Raw genomic sequence first — 11036 nt, forward strand, 5'->3', positions numbered from 1 at the left:
CGCTGTTGGAATATGCAGTAATAGACAAAAAATGACACAGAACGCAGTAATAAGGAATTAAACGCAAATAAAACAACTGCGAGTACAGCGGGCAAACGACTGCTAGTACTGGTGACTGAATTGAACTGATTTGATTTCCTTATTTGGCACATAGCAATTGGCTTCTTATGGATATCACAAACATCTCTAGCGACGCCCAAAATTAGTGTTCCATCTTAACACAAAGCATTTTTGGCGAAAAATTATTTTAACGTGCTATAAAAATACAAATATACAAATAAAAATTTATTTCAATACCGGTTAATTAAGGTCAGTCTACCTTCTCATCCCTCCCGGAGTCCAAGCTAAAATCGTTCCGCCATAGATCCCCGGCAAAAACTAGCCCCACTGTGGATAAATTGTGTTGCTATTGTTTTTTTGGAAATGTTCTTTGAGACCAGCTATTCGAGAAGTGAAACAATTACTAAAAGTGAAAAAGGTGCTCAATGTGGCAGGAGCTAATATCCTACAATTGCACCATATAAAACATTAATCACAGTCATTCGTTACGCGAAACAACATACAACACGCCAACGAATGCGGCAACGTTAACTAAAGCATCCCCGTATATATAGACAACGGCTCTAAACAGGTGTGCTTACACGATTTATTTCTGCCCACTCCTGACATGGCGATAAAAAAAAAGTTTATATCAAGGTACGGAGAAATGGATTTAATAACATTGAGGAACATTTTCCAGGGTAATTCTAATCCTTTTCCTGTGGTGAGAATGCTTGTGAACAAACTAATTCCTTTTTACAAAACCATTTTATGCATATTAACCGAACATGGAACATCTCATCAGACAACACCGGTTATGCACCCAGGGCAGATTCCTATGCGCAAATTCTCCAAAAAACACTGCACCACCTAAAACATTGTACAGAAGTAGCTAAGAAAAGTCCGCCTACTATAACCGCTAACAGCACATCGTTATATTATGCCAAACCACAAAAAGCTTCAAAACTAAGACTTGTGGATCTTACAGAAACAAATATTCACTCAATAAAATACTCCCAGTGTCTGCAATCCAACAACCGGTACCACCAGTAAAGAAACGAACGCAGAAGAGGACGGATACGTCCGTGTGCTTGCATTTCTGTTTGGCGCTGTTCTCTTCGAAAATACATTGAATTGGCTTCTGAACGTTTTGTAAAGTATTCTGCCAATTCAAACAAAAAACTCGGTTTTGTTGACCTAGTACATAAAGTAGACAACTCCTCTAAGAACGTTTGTTTTAACAAATGTTAAATATATCGTCGGTTGTCACGGTAAAGATGGACACGTCTATCGATACCAGGACACATGTTAGTGAACTCGGGTGATTCGTAGTTATACTGCCTAAGCTCGACCCTCATTAACAGAAGACAAAGATTAAGCCCGTACGATATTAAGCCTGTTCTAATGACCCTGCCACTTCTAGTATTCCGATCTGTTTACTTCACATCCTTGCTCTCACTTGAGTACTATGGCTCTAATTTTCATAAATTTCCCTACCCAGTAATCTCTAGCTAATTGAATGTCGTTAAAATGTAAAAAGAAAATGTGACTAACATAGTCGAAATAAAAAAGGAAAAAAGTTTTTTTTTTTCGAGAGTTGTCCTACTGGAGCTGTAGAGCTAGGTTCTCGGAAGGGCTCCCCGTCAGAATCACATACTACAATTTGCAGACGAGACAGGCAATGTCGCCCAATAAAACACTGCAATAGGCCAATTGTAGCGGGCCGTGATTCTGATTGTGATATTCTTTGTACGCTTCAGGCATGTGCGGGCGTAGGGACTCGGAATCGCGTGTATCATCGCGAAGGGCTCGAATATTTGTACGTTAATGTGCTCGATCGCGTGTGCGTTTGTATGTCGCGTGTGCTAACGTGTAACTTCGCGTGCATAAATTCTATTTCATAACCGTGAGCCTTTCGCATATTCGCGTGTGTTCTAGAATGATCGCACGCGGACCGTGAATCTGATACTTAATTTTTTGTGTACGGTTCAGATTCCAGAAAGAAGTGGGCTCTTCCATATCATTAGAGATCCCAATCATGTCGTCGTAGAACGCGTGGTCTAGTGGATATGAGCTTTATTTTTTTTTGATTGGTCCAACTGAATGTATGGACCTAAATTGCTAGAATAAAGGTTAAAGATTTCCGGACGTGACCGATTCATGATCGCGCATTTGCGGGTTGGCGTTTGAGATCGCGTTTGTAACTTCGTAAGTACTAAAACGTTCAAACAATTGCCGCAGTGTTATCAAGTTTACGCGATCGCGGGCATAGGTGTGCGTAGATGATCGCGAAGGGCTTAAGCGTTCGTATGTTGACGTGTTTGTCCCGTGTGCTCGCGTGTATGTGACTTCGCGTGTATAAATTCGATTTTGAAACCCTGCGGCGATTTATATATTCGCGGACCGTCATTCTGATCTTTAGTTTTCGGTGTACGGATCACATTCTGACAGGGAGAGAGTTACCCCATATCACTAGAGTTTCCGGTCATGTCGCCATGGAACGTTTTGTCTAGTGGATATGGTAGTTATTTTTCAATTTTATTATTTTTTTAATAATTAACAAGGACCTAGATTATTTGTACCGAGGATAGATACTTCCGGACGATCCTGATTCATGATGGCGCGAGCGCGGGAGTTTGTAGGTTGACACTTGAGATCGTGTTGGTAAGTTTATGAGTGCTGAGATTTTCACCTTATCACCGGGGTGTAATCATGTTTGCGAGTTCGTAGGCTGCTTGGAAAATCGCGAGGGGCTCTAACGTTTGTGCGCTGACGTGATTTTGTAACGTGTGTTCTTGAATGGTTGCGCGAACCGTGAGTCTGATATTAAATTTTCAGTGCGCGGTTTGAATTCTGGCAGAGAGTGGGATCGTTTATATCGATAGGGTTCCCGGTCATGTTGCCATGAGACGTGTTGTCTAATAAGTATGGGCGTATTTTCTTAATTGGTCCAGCTGAAGGCATGGACCTAGGCTTCTAGGATCAAGGATAGACTTTCGGACGTGACCGATTCGTAATCGCGTGCACGATGGCATTTTTTTAGGTTCCCGCTGAGACCGCGTTTGAGAATGTGTGAGTGTTAAGACGTTCACTAACACCATCGTTGTTGATTCAGCTGAAGGCGGGTGTAGAATGGCAGTATAGGACTCGAAAAGAAGAAATAAAAGACAATATATGAGAGACCTAATAGATTAGATAGGTACAAGATACAGCTAAAGTTATGATCATCACATGAGACATACATTAGTACTTCAAACACTACTAATACTTGAATAGCCAATCACCACACATAGCACATCCTTTCTCAATTATCTATTTGTTACTGGTTGATTGTTGGTTATGAGCTGGTGAATAGAGGAAAGGTATAGAACAGACAAAAGGCTCATATCAGCCCTCTCGGCCTCCTCGACACACCACTATCGAGGCGTATTGTAATCAACATCTTGAAGCGGGCTTCTTATATAAATCAAATCCTCAGTAGTCATAATGTTTGGTGGATTATTAACATGAGAACTAATTAACCTCTAGTAGTAGAACTTGGTGCTAATAAAAACTAAAAAGAGCGAAGGTCCTTATATTTAGATAACTCTATTGAATATATTGTGGCTTGATGATGTTTACAATACCGTCAATCCCATCAACCTGCGAGAGGGCAATAAAAAAGGAAAAAAGTTAAATATAAAAAAAAAGCTCTGGTATGCACAATTTCGAATTCTCAAGTTATTAGATTAAAATGTCTTTCAAATTTTTCTCCGCTTTCATCATATGACAATTTAATAGGGTGAATAATTACAAAGAAATTACAATTCTTATTTTTCTTGCTCTTCTATGAATTTGGATCGATCGGAATTCTGGTTCCGGAATTACGGGTTTCAGAGTGCGGCCACACAGAAATTTCTCATATAAACTATAGGAAAAATTAAAAATAGAATTTTTATTTTTGATGCTAAATGTGTTCAAGGTGCATGAAACGTCGAGATTTGATGCAAACTCGAAAAAAAATTTGACCACGATTCACTTTTTTGGAATTAGGCACATTTTTGCCTTTCTCATATAGAAAGGTTATGCAATCACTCTGAAAAACGTCAACTTAATCCCGGCCCGGAGGGCCGAGTGTCATATCTCATTCGACTCAGTTCGTCGAGATCGGAAAAAGTCTGTATGTGTGTGTGTATGTGTGTGTGTATGTGTGTGTGTATGTATGTGCGTATGTGTCAAACAATGTCACTCATTTTTCTCAGAGATGGCTGGACCGATTTGCCCAAACTTAGTATCAAATGAAAGGTGCAACCTTCTCATCGGCTGCTACTGAATTTTGGATTGATCGGAATTCTGATTCCGGAATTACGGGTTTCAGAGTGCGGCCACACAGAAATTTCTCATATAAACTATAGGAAAAATTAAAAATAGAATTTTTATTTTTGATGCTAAATGTGTTCAAGGTGCATGAAACGTCGAGATTTGATGCAAACTCGAAAAAAAATTTGACTACGATTCACTTTTTTGGATTTTGGCACATTTTTGCCTTTCTCATATAGAAAGGTTATGCAATCACTCTGAAAAACGTCAACTTAATCCCGGCCCGGAGGGCCGAGCGTCATATCCCATTCGAATCAGTTCGTCGAGATCGGAAAAAGTCTGTATGTGTGTGTGTATGTATGTATGTGTGTGTATGTGTGTATGTGTGTGTATGTGTGTGTATGTGTGTATGTGTGTGTATGTGTGTGTATGTATGTGTGTATGTGTCAAATAATGTCACTCATTTTTCTCAGAGATAGCTGGACCGATTAGCCCAAACTTAGTCTCAAATGAAAGGTGCAACCTTCCCATCGGCTGCTATTGAATTTTGGATCGATCGGAATTCTGGTTCCGGAATTACGGGTTTCAGAGTGCGGCCACACAGAAATTTCTCATATAAACTATAGGAAAAATTAAAAATAGAATTTTTATTTTTGATGCTAAATGTGTTCAAGGTACATGAAACGTCCAGATTTGATGCAAACTCGAAAAAAAATTTGACGACGATTCACTTTTTTGGATTTTGGCACATTTTTGCCTTTCTCATATAGAAAGGTTATGCAATCACTCTGAAAAACGTCAACTTAATCCCGGACCGGAGGGTCGAGTGTCATATCCCATTCGACTCAGTTCGTCGAGATCGGAAAAAGTCTGTATGTGTGTGTGTATGTATGTATGTGTGTGTATGTGTGTGTATGTGTGTGTATGTATGTGCGTTTGTGTCAAATAATGTCACTCATTTTTCTCAGAGATGGCTGGACCGATTTGCCCAAACTTAGTCTCAAATGAAAGGTGCAACCTTCCCATCGGCTGCTATTGAATTTTGGATCGATCGGAATTCTGGTTCCGGAATTACGGGTTTCAGAGTGCGGCCACACAGAAATTTCTCATATAAACTATAGGAAAAATTAAAAATAGAATTTTTATTTTTGATGCTAAATGTGTTCAAGGTGCATGAAACGTCCAGATTTGATGCAAACTCGAAAAAAAATTTGACTACGATTCACTTTTTTGGATTTTGGCACATTTTTGCCTTTCTCATATAGAAAGGTTATGCAATCACTCTGAAAAACGTCAACTTAATCCCGGACCGGAGGGCCGAGTGTCATATCCCATTCGACTCAGTTCGTCGAGATCGGAAAAAGTCTGTATGTGTGTGTGTATGTATGTATGTGTGTGTATGTAGGTGTGTATGTTGCAAATAATGTCACTCATTTTTCTCAGGGATGGCTGGACCGATTTGCCCAAACTTAGTCTCAAATGAAAGGTGCAACCTTCCCATCGGCTGCTATTGAATTTTGGATCGATCGGAATTCTGGTTCCGGAATTACGGGTTTCAGAGTGCGGCCACACAGAAATTTCTCATATAAACTATAGGAAAAATTAAAAATAGAATTTTTATTTTTGATGCTAAATGTGTTCAAGGTGCATAAAACGTCGAGATTTGATGCAAACTCGAAAAAAAATTTGACTACTATTCACTTTTTTGGATTTTGGCACATTTTTGCCTTTCTCATATAGAAAGGTTATGCAATAACTCTGAAAAACGTCAACTTAATCCCGGCCCGGAGGGCCGAGTGTCATATCCCATTCGACTCAGTTCGTCGAGATCGGAAAAAGTCTGTATGTGTGTCTGTATTTTTGTTTTTTTTTTACAATGGAGAAGACCTTTATGTCCTAGCCCAGTACACGTGCTAACGGTAGGGTCCAATCTACCACACGGGGTGCACTGGGGGCGTGTCGGACTCGAATGGTGACCAGCCATTAATACCGACTAAACTCCATTGGGCTCCGCCATCATTCCTCCCAGGAACTACCTCTCGGTATTACTTCTGGGGGGATGGCTGTACTCAATGTACTCATTCACTCTCACTCGCGCGATCATACATCCTTATGAGGCTTACTTGTGTGCTCTCTCAATCACACTTTGATTCACTCTCAAACACTCCCACATGAGGCTGACTTTTGTGCTCACCTTTTACGTTCCATGCGAGGCTGACTTGTGTGCTCACCTTACTCATTCCTTGCTAGGCTTACTTTTGTGCTCGCCCTACCCATCCATGTGAGGCTGACTTGGGTGCTCACCCTATCACCTGATTCACTCTCAATCGTGCCACTCTATTGTACCTTTGTCACTCCCTCTGGCATCCCATGTGGGACATTTTTCTTAGGCCCCACTTCTGACATACCATGCGAGGCTGACTTTTGTGCTCACCTTTTTCATTCCTTGCTAGGCTGACTTTTGTGCTAGCCTCTACCAACCTGTGAGGCTGACTTTTATGCTCACTCTTAACATGCAATGTGAGACTGACTTGGATGCTCACCCTTTCACTCCTCTGCCACGCCATGAGGCATCGATAGCTTAGTTCCAACATACTACGCTACGACCCTCCCGTCTTGGCATGAGGCAGTCCACTTATACGCCTATACACTCACTCTTCTGTCTTGCTTCGGGGTGGCTGGGTTTACCCCTTACGCGGTTGCCATTCGCTGCGCCAACCTACCTCGGCATGAACAGACCATTCACTCTCTTATTTTGCGCTTGGCCTTTTTCGCTCCAGCGAACCAATCACTAGTTAGCCGTGCCCGCCGTCTGTTGCTCGGTTCGCCAGATTACCTGTAGCCTACTGGCAATCTGGATGGTAGCAGCCGAGACTGCGTTCCACTTCTCCACCGTTTGACACATCCGCTGGATAAGGGTATCCGGGGTTGTGTCCCAGCCACAGACGTCAAGCATTGCTCTTCTTTCGACGTCGAACCGATGACATACGAACAGTATGTGTTCGGCAGTTTCATCTACACCTGGGCAGTCCGGGCAGACTGGGACCTCCGCGTGCCCGAACCTGTGGAGGTACTGACGGAAACAGCCATGGCCTGACAGGAATTGTGTCAGGTGGAAGTGAACTTCCCCATGGGGTCTTCCCACCCAGCTCGATATGCTAGGTATCAGCCGGTGGGTCCACCTACCTTTCGAGGAGTTGTCCCACTCACGCTGCCAACTGGCGACCGAGGTCACCCTGGTGCGCTCGCGGGCTCCCCTATTTCCACGTAGCTTAAAGCACTCCTCATCTTCCCGAATGACCAGCCCGACTGGCATCATGCTCGCTATCACGCAGGATGCATCGTGTGATACCGTGCGGTAGGCAGATATCACTCTGAGGATCATCACGCGGTAGGTGCTCTCCAGTTTCTGTAGGTAACTGGTTACCCTCAGTGCTCTTGACCATGACGGGCCGCCGTACCTGAGGATAGATACGGCAACGCCTGCCAGTAACCTACGTCTACTGGCGCACACCTTTGAGCTGTTGGACATCATTCTCGATAGTGCCGCAACAGCAGTCGACGCTCTCTTGCACGTATAGTCGACATGGCTGCCGAAGTGTATGTGTGTGTGTATGTATGTGCGTTTGTGTCAAATAATGTCACTCATTTTTCTCAGAGATGGCTGGACCGATTTGCCCAAACTTAGTCTCAAATGAAAGGTGCAACCTTCCCATCGGCTGCTATTGAATTTTGGATCGATCGGAATTCTGGTTCCGGAATTACGGGTTTCAGAGTGCGGCCACACAGAAATTTCTCATATAAACTATAGGAAAAATTAAAAATAGAATTTTTATTTTTGATGCTAAATGTGTTCAAGGTGCATGAAACGTCCAGATTTGATGCAAACTCGAAAAAAAATTTGACTACGATTCACTTTTTTGGATTTTGGCACATTTTTGCCTTTCTCATATAGAAAGGTTATGCAATCACTCTGAAAAACGTCAACTTAATCCCGGACCGGAGGGCCGAGTGTCATATCCCATTCGACTCAGTTCGTCGAGATCGGAAAAAGTCTGCATGTGTGTGTGTATGTATGTATGTGTGTATGTGTGTGTATGTAGGTGTGTATGTTGCAAATAATGTCACTCATTTTTCTCAGGGATGGCTGGACCGATTTGCCCAAACTTAGTCTCAAATGAAAGGTGCAACCTTCCCATCGGCTGCTATTGAATTTTGGATCGATCGGAATTCTGGTTCCGGAATTACGGGTTTCAGAGTGCGGCCACACAGAAATTTCTCATATAAACTATAGGAAAAATTAAAAATAGAATTTTTATTTTTGATGCTAAATGTGTTCAAGGTGCATGAAACGTCCAGATTTGATGCAAACTCGAAAAAAAATTTGACTACGATTCACTTTTTTGGATTTTGGCACATTTTTGCCTTTCTCATATAGAAAGGTTATGCAATCACTCTGAAAAACGTCAACTTAATCCCGGACCGGAGGGCCGAGTGTCATATCCCATTCGACTCAGTTCGTCGAGATCGGAAAAAGTCTGTATGTGTGTGTGTATGTATGTATGTGTGTGTATGTAGGTGTGTATGTTGCAAATAATGTCACTCATTTTTCTCAGGGATGGCTGGACCGATTTGCCCAAACTTAGTCTCAAATGAAAGGTGCAACCTTCCCATCGGCTGCTATTGAATTTTGGATCGATCGGAATTCTGGTTCCGGAATTACGGGTTTCAGAGTGCGGCCACACAGAAATTTCTCATATAAACTATAGGAAAAATTAAAAATAGAATTTTTATTTTTGATGCTAAATGTGTTCAAGGTGCATAAAACGTCGAGATTTGATGCAAACTCGAAAAAAAATTTGACTACTATTCACTTTTTTGGATTTTGGCACATTTTTGCCTTTCTCATATAGAAAGGTTATGCAATAACTCTGAAAAACGTCAACTTAATCCCGGCCCGGAGGGCCGAGTGTCATATCCCATTCGACTCAGTTCGTCGAGATCGGAAAAAGTCTGTATGTGTGTCTGTATTTTTGTTTTTTTTTTACAATGGAGAAGACCTTTATGTCCTAGCCCAGTACACGTGCTAACGGTAGGGTCCAATCTACCACACGGGGTGCACTGGGGGCGTGTCGGACTCGAATGGTGACCAGCCATTAATACCGACTAAACTCCATTGGGCTCCGCCATCATTCCTCCCAGGAACTACCTCTCGGTATTACTTCTGGGGGGATGGCTGTACTCAATGTACTCATTCACTCTCACTCGCGCGATCATACATCCTTATGAGGCTTACTTGTGTGCTCTCTCAATCACACTTTGATTCACTCTCAAACACTCCCACATGAGGCTGACTTTTGTGCTCACCTTTTACGTTCCATGCGAGGCTGACTTGTGTGCTCACCTTACTCATTCCTTGCTAGGCTTACTTTTGTGCTCGCCCTACCCATCCATGTGAGGCTGACTTGGGTGCTCACCCTATCACCTGATTCACTCTCAATCGTGCCACTCTATTGTACCTTTGTCACTCCCTCTGGCATCCCATGTGGGACATTTTTCTTAGGCCCCACTTCTGACATACCATGCGAGGCTGACTTTTGTGCTCACCTTTTTCATTCCTTGCTAGGCTGACTTTTGTGCTAGCCTCTACCAACCTGTGAGGCTGACTTTTATGCTCACTCTTAACATGCAATGTGAGACTGACTTGGATGCTCACCCTTTCACTCCTCTGCCACGCCATGAGGCATCGATAGCTTAGTTCCAACATACTACGCTACGACCCTCCCGTCTTGGCATGAGGCAGTCCACTTATACGCCTATACACTCACTCTTCTGTCTTGCTTCGGGGTGGCTGGGTTTACCCCTTACGCGGTTGCCATTCGCTGCGCCAACCTACCTCGGCATGAACAGACCATTCACTCTCTTATTTTGCGCTTGGCCTTTTTCGCTCCAGCGAACCAATCACTAGTTAGCCGTGCCCGCCGTCTGTTGCTCGGTTCGCCAGATTACCTGTAGCCTACTGGCAATCTGGATGGTAGCAGCCGAGACTGCGTTCCACTTCTCCACCGTTTGACACATCCGCTGGATAAGGGTATCCGGGGTTGTGTCCCAGCCACAGACGTCAAGCATTGCTCTTCTTTCGACGTCGAACCGATGACATACGAACAGTATGTGTTCGGCAGTTTCATCTACACCTGGGCAGTCCGGGCAGACTGGGACCTCCGCGTGCCCGAACCTGTGGAGGTACTGACGGAAACAGCCATGGCCTGACAGGAATTGTGTCAGGTGGAAGTGAACTTCCCCATGGGGTCTTCCCACCCAGCTCGATATGCTAGGTATCAGCCGGTGGGTCCACCTACCTTTCGAGGAGTTGTCCCACTCACGCTGCCAACTGGCGACCGAGGTCACCCTGGTGCGCTCGCGGGCTCCCCTATTTCCACGTAGCTTAAAGCACTCCTCATCTTCCCGAATGACCAGCCCGACTGGCATCATGCTCGCTATCACGCAGGATGCATCGTGTGATACCGTGCGGTAGGCAGATATCACTCTGAGGATCATCACGCGGTAGGTGCTCTCCAGGTTCTGTAGGTAACTGGTTACCCTCAGTGCTCTTGACCATGACGGGCCGCCGTACCTGAGGATAGATACGGCAACGCCTGCCAGTAACCTACGTCTACTGGCGCACACCTTTGAGCTGT

The sequence above is a fragment of the Topomyia yanbarensis genome, chromosome 2 (assembly GCF_030247195.1).
Source record: "Topomyia yanbarensis strain Yona2022 chromosome 2, ASM3024719v1, whole genome shotgun sequence".
In the NCBI taxonomy this organism is placed as follows: domain Eukaryota; kingdom Metazoa; phylum Arthropoda; class Insecta; order Diptera; family Culicidae; genus Topomyia; species Topomyia yanbarensis.